Source organism: Hemitrygon akajei, chromosome 8, assembly GCF_048418815.1.
Source record: "Hemitrygon akajei chromosome 8, sHemAka1.3, whole genome shotgun sequence".
Taxonomy (NCBI): domain Eukaryota; kingdom Metazoa; phylum Chordata; class Chondrichthyes; order Myliobatiformes; family Dasyatidae; genus Hemitrygon; species Hemitrygon akajei.
In genome coordinates, this window is record NC_133131.1 from 98512406 (window position 1) to 98521189 (window position 8784).

Genomic DNA, 8784 nt, shown 5'->3' on the forward strand with positions numbered 1-8784 from the left:
CAGACGCAGTACCTTTGGCGTAGTGGGTAGTCAAAGTGGTACATTCAACGCGGTGTCACTATTACATTTGGAGAACAACTTGGCTATACAATGACTAACAATTCCAATGACAGTTGTGTTCGGGGTATGGATTAGCATTGTTCATTTTCTGTCAAACACAAACTATCAGATACTAGCATTAGAGTGGGATCCGTTGGGGAAAAGAACAGGGACAGTTTCGTTTCCATTAAAAGGTGGCTTACAGCCACGAGCAGTTACACGCTTTCCTCATCACGCTTATTTTGCCACGTTTGAATCAGGTAAAAATTATTCATTTCTGAGTAAAGGTAATCATGAAAGCAGAAAGATAGAATTGACCCTCGCGATCAAAACTTGCATTTTGACTAGATGTGCAACTTGCAGTCTAACCAGGAACCAACATGTAAAAAAATCAGTGCAACGGCTTCACTAAAAACGGGGCATATTGTTACAGCGCAAGTGCATACTTTAAAGTTCGTCTTCAAATCCCCTGTATGGTATACTCATAAATAAATACCGTCAGACCTGGTTTACAATACTTGGATCCAACGATCAGCGGTTGGTTTAAAAACTGGACACCAGATTGCGATTCCGCGAAACTTTAACATGATCGAATATCAGAGCAGGGTTAAAGAATACAAAGGCTGACGAGGAAAACGAGAGTAATTTTAATTGCGTGTTATGAATGCATGCAATGCACCAAGACTAAAGCGTGTGTCGTACAAAGTTTTAGATGACCTGAACTCTACATCTGTACACCCTTGGGCGCTATCACAGCTCATTCCAATATACACGAGCTGACACTATTAATGTAGACAAAACATTAAAGGCAGATTTCTTGCAACACACACAAGATGCTGGAACGCAGCAGGTCGGACAGCATCTATAGGGAGAAGCGCTGTCGACGTTTCGGGCCGAGACCCTTCGTCGGGCAGATTTCTTTCTAACTCATTCAGGGAATGCGGCTACCGTCAGTAGTACTAGCATTTACCGGCCATCCTTTCCCAGCCTTGAGCAGACTGGCGTGCTGGACATCTCAAAGAGTAGGCGAGAATCAATCATGTTGCTGAGAGCCGAGTCACAGAGACAACTACGTAAAGATAGCAGGTTGCCATTCCAAAATGAAATTTGTGAACAAACTCTGTTTTTACCCCTAATCCAATTCCTCAGTCAGGGTCAGCATAAGCAGCTTCAGCCTTTTTAACATAGTTAATTAAAAGCAGTTAAATTCCCCCGCTGCCTTGCTAGAATTTCTACTAGGGTCTGGATCGTAAATCTAAACCGTGGGCCAGTCGCATTCCTATTTTGCCACTGTAACCCTCATTCTATCAACAAGTGAATCGTTGTCAGCAGATGAAGTGGTTGTTAAGTGAGATTTTAGATGTTAATACCTAGCAAAATAGTTGCATTTCCAGAAAGTGTTGGAACAAGGTTTATTGAAGTAACGTTGTGAGTCATATAATTTCTGATAAAGTAGCCATTTGTACTAAATCAGAAGGTGTATGATTTCTGATAGATTAGTCATTTGTACTGTAACAGAAAGTTTCTTCAGGATAACTGGATGGGACTACATCCACTATTTGCACTGTAATTTCCCTGGTCATTAATGTCCTAAGAACACACAGAGAAGGCTGCTGTAACTTATAACATTTTCCAATGGCCGGAAACTTTGTGAAAGTTTGGCAGCATTCAGAATGATGTGAATAAATGACAGATTTCAGTGGAAAGTGTATAAGGATGTGTATATTGAAACATATATATATACTGATGGGAGATCAACTAGAAAAGAAAAATTGAGGTGATGAGTAATCTTTTTAACTTGAAATACATCAGAACTGCATTAGCAGAAAGTGAATTTGAAGCACAACCTGAGGACATTCTTCTCACAGGACTGCTGGTGTGTGGAAGAATCCATGTCAGAACAGGTGAATTATGCAAAAGTGCCAGACAAATAGTTATGCAAATGTTTGATTTGAGAAGCAAAAAAGTACTGGAGGAACTCAGTATCTGGGGAGGAATAAACAGTTGACTGTTCTGGCCAAGACCCTTCATCAGGATTGGGAAAGAAGGCAGAATTGTAAGGTGGGGGAAGGGAATGAGTACAATTGGGCATCGGATGGGTGAGACCAGGTCAGAGGGTGAGTGGGTGGGACAGTAGGGGAAGGGGATGAAGTAAGGAATCGGGAGGGGAAAGGTGGAGGGGTAAAGAGTTGAAGAAGAAGGAATCTGATAGGAAAGGATAGAGTACCACTTATGATTTGAGATAAAGGCCGTTCTATTCTGACGAGATTTATGACTCTGCCATATTAACCATAAAATTTTGGAGCAAGATTGCAAGTCTGGGGGATGTATTATATATTACACACATTTTTATACCAGTATTTAGGACTTTGAAGAGAACAGAAGCCTATATGCTTTGATCAATGGGGCAAAAGGAGAAAAATCAAAACAAATGATAAACAAAGGGAAGGAATGGAAATATCTTGGACAGAAAAAGCTAGATTAAATTATCTGAAATTTTGCTTATAATATTTGCCTGGGAGTATTTTGCTACAGAAAGTGATTGAACCTGGAGAACTGGCAGAGTAAACAGTGATGCTGAGTGTGATTTTTATCCCGTATCTCCAGTCTGAAATCATCTGAAAGAATCATCTACTACTGAAGTTTTCATAAACGTCAGTACTAACTTAATGGAATTAATTTGATTTTGAGTGGTTGAATAAATTTATGTTACCATGTGATCTAACATGTAGATCAATGTATATCATCATGTATTAATTATGTGAAGCAGGCACAAGAATCTACAGATATTAGAATTCGGATCAATAATAGACCATTCCATACTTCAGGCTTTCCCAGGCATTCAAACAATACATAACTAATCCCCCACGTGAGCTGGCTGGTGCTGTCAAGACTGAACGTTGAGGCGAATGGTCCCGAGTTTGAATCCGGCCAGCTCTTTACAAGCATTCCATCTGTGTTGGGTTCAGCATTGAGCTAACAACTCTGCCTTGTAAAAAACAGTCAGATGCTGGGGAAATGGCAAAATACAACCTGATGTGCGGCAAGCCATAAAAAGGAACAATAAATCCCCTACTTCAATTCACCTTCTTACACTGATCTAATGTTCCTTGATTTCCCTAGTATTCACAAATCTTTATTTTCTCCATATAATCTCAAAACATCTGTACACCTCAGTGAAGAGAATTTCATAAATTGTCAACTTGCTGGGTGAAGAAATCTCTTTTTATTTCAATCCAAACTAACCTATCTATTCTAGACTCACCTGGCAAAGGTAATAGCCTCTGAACATCTACTCTAAAAATAAACTTAAATGCTTCATTGATATCACCGATTTATCTGAACTATTGGAAATACAGAGCCAGTGTATTTAATCTTTATTTTCCCCTGGACCAGCCTTCCGTCCCAGTCATCAGCCTTGTAAACTATGATAATACTTACCCTAAACAAAGTTAATCCCTCCTTAGCTAGGAGGGAAGATGTTACACACATTCCAAGAAAGGTTTTTTCAAGGCCCTATAAATATGATACAATATTCCTATACAACCTTTTCATAACATCTCATTGTTAGATTTCTGTACTTTCTTGATAATTATTTATGATTCCTATACCAGGATACTATTCCACCTGAACATCAATATTTCTGAACTTTCATTATTTTTCTCCTTTCCTCACAAGGTGTATAACTACACACTTCTCCACATTATATTCCATTTGCCTTTTATTACCTGCTTAGTTAAAAAGCATAAATCTCAAGGCTGATTCTTGCAATACCACATTCAGTACAGTTGCTCAACACAAAAATGACTCACTATTCTTGCCGTGGTGATATCACGTGTCATGTGTCAGAATGTGACTGGACGGAGTTATGAGCATGCACAGAAATGACAGAATGATCTAGAATCGTGGTAGTGTTAAAACATGATTGCTGTTTGCTGTTGTAAATAGAAGTTCTAGTTTTAATTCTTCCAGAATATGGTTTGTTCTTAGTAACCCACGGTATGTATAAAGAACACAATATGGTGTCAGGAGTCGGTCTGGAAGAATAATACGTTTGCTAAACATGGGAGAAGCAAAGATAATCGACAAAAAGAGCGCAAACTTTTTTAGTGTTTGCTAACAGCTTTACGAATGGAAGGGTTGCAACCTGTGAAAACACTTCAGCTGACTGGAAATATAGCTGAAAATTGAAAAAAAAATTTAAGCAGTGTTTTGAAATTTATTTATCGGCAATCGGGGCAGAAAATAAATCGGAAAAAATGAGAGCTGCCGTTCTACTCCACATGATTGGGGATGACGCAGTTAAGGTATATAACCATTTTACTTTTGAGAATGGGGATAATTTGAATCTAAAAGTGATAATTGACAGGTTTGAAGCGTTTTGTATACCAAAGTGCAATGAGAGATATAAATTCTTTACATGCAAGCAGAAAGCTGGTCAAACAATTGATCAATTTGTTACGGAATTGAGAAACCACAGTAAAACATGTGAGTTTGCAGAGCTGACGGATGCTCTTGTTAATGGCAGAATTGTTTGCGGCATTCTGGATAATGGTCTGAGAGAAAGACGTAGATTTGGAAAAAGCTTTGATTCTCTGCAAAGCTTTGAAAACTGCAATGTCACAGGCTAAAGAGCTTTTTATTGAGAGCTGCGTAGACGCTGTGGGAAAGCACGAACATATTAGAAAAAATAATAAAATGGAAAAGAAACTGACAGAGATTAAGACGTCGTCTAAAAGAAAAACAATTTGTGATTGCTGTGGGTGGCACACCGACCTAAAAAGTGTCCAGCATGTGGAAAAATGTGCAATCACTACAGTAACAGTAATCATTTATTACGCTGTTGCAGAAGTAGAAAGGAAATAAAACACTTAAAAGCAGTGCTTGAAAATGAATGTGAGGAGTTTTATATCGATGTGCTTTGTGAAAGTAAATGAAGTAAGAATGACTGGACTATGCCACTGCAAGTGAACCAAAACAATATTCTGTTTAAACTGGATACTGGAGCACAAGTAAATGTTCTTGCAGAATCTGACTTTAATGCATTAAAGTCAACACCAAAGTTAAATCAGACAAATATAAAAGTGACTGGGTATTCATGTGCAGACATTCCAGTTAAAGGAACATGTGTGGTGAAAGTATCACACAAAAATAGTGTGCACACGCTTTCATTTGTGGTCATGCCCAAGAATCTACAGTCAATGTTGGGTTTACCTGCCTGTGAGAGACTGAATTTGGTGAGAAGATTCTTAGTCCTGGACAGTGACACAGATTCAGAATACAGTGACTTGATGAAAGAGCGAGAGAGAACAGAATTTGATTCCAACGCGGCAAAAGTAAAAGAAGTCATAAAGAAAAATCCCAGACCCATCCCTTTGTTACCAGCATTTGACAAAGCATTGCCACCAAATCCAAACTTGCCAGTACAGTACAATACTGATCTGAAGCCAAAGAGTGACAAGAATCAGGATCCAACTGAAGAATTGAAAGCACAAGAGAAGGAATTGAGAAGTTTTATTGAAATGATGAAGTCTCAGCATAAATAAAATTACACAATTAATGAATTGCGATTTATTCTCAAAGACCTTAAGAAAGAGCCAACTTCAGAGTTTCAATTAACTGATACAGACCAGACGAAACATGAAAATAACAACGAAACGCAAGAACTGTGTGAAGCACTTAGAAGGTGCACTTTTGTTCGTAAACCTCCACAGAGACTGATAGAGACATGTTAAATTATGCATTTGTTTTGATTAATGTTGCTAATTGTTTTTCTTTTTAAGGGAAGGAAAATGTGGTGATATCATGTGTTAAGTGTCAGAACATGATTGGACAGAGTTATGAGCATGCACAGAAATGACAGAATGATCTAGAAGCATGGCAGTGTTAAAATGTGGTTGCTGTTTGCTGTTGTAAATAAAAGTTCTAGTTTTGATTCTTCCAGAATATGGTTTGTTCTTAGTAACCCATGGTACGTATAAAGAACACAACAGTGGCTGTCTATGATTCACTGTTCAACCAATCCATAATCCATACTAAAATATTCTACCCAGTTACTAAAAGCTCAAATACAGGACATATCCAAGAAGTGAATAAGTATCTGATGGCAAAAGAAGATGAGAAAGGTAGCCATTAATATGATATGGTCCAACAGAATGCTTATGACATAGATTACTGGATCACAAAATATTCTAATCTTTAGTGGAATGAGAATTTATATAAAAATTTGACCAGTACATCTCTGCATCTCACTATTGCCAAGTTTTCAACCACTTCTCACCTGCACACTTCAGCTGTGAAATGCTAATGAATCATGCACAATCCAAGTGAAACATGTATTGTGATATGTTATTCTCATACCGTAGTTACAGACTGATGCAGCTGAATCATAGCATAGTCCTTTATGGCACCAGATCAAAACATATTGTAGATGCATTTAGTCCAATCCTACATCCTGGGAAATTGTAATTTCCAAAGCAACACATTTGTAAATCCATCTGTCTTCTCTGCTTCAGGTTGAAGTTACTGCAAGTCTCACTGTGGTGAAATACAATATTTGTCAAATAGACCATAGTTATCAAATTGCTTATTGTGGACAAAATTCTCATGGAGAGTCAGAATGGACTTCTTAGCAATATATTTTAAACCAAACTAGGCTGGGCATTTGATGTTAATTGAACACTTTGCTTTTAAAACTTCTATCATAAAACCCATGTAGGGCATGGTGTTAGAAAATAATTAACCACACAGAAGCAGAGCATACATGCCAGCACATAATGAGGATATTTGACAACTCCCACTTTCCAACTCTCGCTCAATAGCCATTTAAGTAGTGGCTCTTTAAGTTTACACTGGGTACTTGTCACAGTCTGGGGTTTCCTGCCTTCACTACACTTTCATTTTTGAGATTCAAAGTTCCACTATTCACTGAATAGAAAAACGATAACTCAGCCTTTAATCCTTCCACCAAGTAATGACTTCTATGTCTCCTAGTTACCAATCCTCTGCTGATGAAAATATTTCATTCCTATTCATACTGTCTAGATTGTTCATAACTTCAATCTCCCTTTGGTCTTTATTCAAAGAAAACAATCTCAACCTGATTTTTCTGTCTCTACTCATAACGATAGTCCTCTATATCTGTTAACCTTTGTGTAAATCTCCTCTGTACCATCCCCAGAGTTATCACGTCTTTCCTGTAATTAACCACCACATCTGTACATAGTTCTCTAGCTGTGGTCTAACTGTGTTTAACATGGTAAAGGTAAATGAAAATGAAAAATAAACACAGATGCTAAAATCTGAAAGATAAACATAAAGATGCAGGAAACATTCAGCAGGTCAAGCAGAGTCAGTGGAAAGAGAAACTGTTAACATTTCAGACCCAAAGTCATTCATCCGAACTGGAAAACATGAGTTTTAGATGGTAGAGGAAGTACGGGAGCGATGGGTAGAACATGGGGAAAGTCTCTGATAGGGTGAGACTATGACCAAGCATGGTAGTAAAAATCAGACATTGAATGCCCTGCTGTTTCTAGCATCTTCTCTTTTTGTTTTTATGTTTTACACAATTCTAGCCTGACCTCTCTACTTATGTCATGAGCAAATATCCCATGTGCCACCTTAACAACATTATCTGACTGTTACACTCCACAGCGATCTGTGGGAATGTATTCCGTTCTGCATCTTGGCATCCAACCATCTATCATAATTTTATTGTTGTGTCCGAATCCATTATTTTACATGTCCTTAATCTGAATCCCATTTGCCACTTCTGTGCTAATCAGAGCAGTTTATTAACATCTTCCTTGCAACCAGAACATTCCTCCACGCTATCAAGCGCACTGCCAATGTTAGCGTCACTGGTAAAGCTCCTTGTCATTGCCCTTTCATTTGGGGTACCACAGTGGAGCAGCAGATAGCATAGTTGTCTCACAGCTCCAATGGCTTGATTCTGACCCAAGGTAATCCAACATCCACATCCCAAAGAAGTGTTTGTTAAGCTGACTCTCTACTGTAAATTACTCTTCATGTAGGTGGTTGACATGAGAACTAAGGTGGCATTAATGAGTTGTGAGAGAGAATAGGCTGCATGAGACTTACTGGTGGGATAGGCTTAAAGAGGTTGTGGGAGACCAAACATATTCAATGGACAGAATGGCCTCTTTCTACATCGTTAAGAATATGAAAATTAAAATACATTACAAAGGGCAAAGGACATCAAACCATGGAAGTGCCCTGCTTAACTAGAGTATTTTTAGGTAAGGTTCCCATGTGGATGTGGATACCTTTGTTTTGTATATTTTGATGTGCAGAGTGCAGATGAGGTTCCAATGTTTGTTAACTACCCTTTTCTCTTCGCACCTGCTCAAGAAAAATGATCAAAGACTACGTGAATGGTTCAATACCTCTTTATTTGGCATGTTGCATGTCACTGAATACTCTCCATGACTGCAATGTCAGCTTTTATCCAGCATGAAATTTACTCAACTCGAGTGAAGTGGATGGCTGCTTCATTGTGGTAAGGTTAATTAACAAAGATCTAATGAGCTAAATTAAGCTTACGTAAAAATATTCTCAATGGAAGAAATGGCTTGTCCACTTAAGATCAGCTGATCCTTTATTTCCTAGGTAACAAAAGCTTTGATATTCTTCTTTCAACTACTAGCAAATACATAATACAGAATATTTAAATGGTATTATGTAATATAATGTCACTTCCATACTAATATTTTTGTGGAAGCC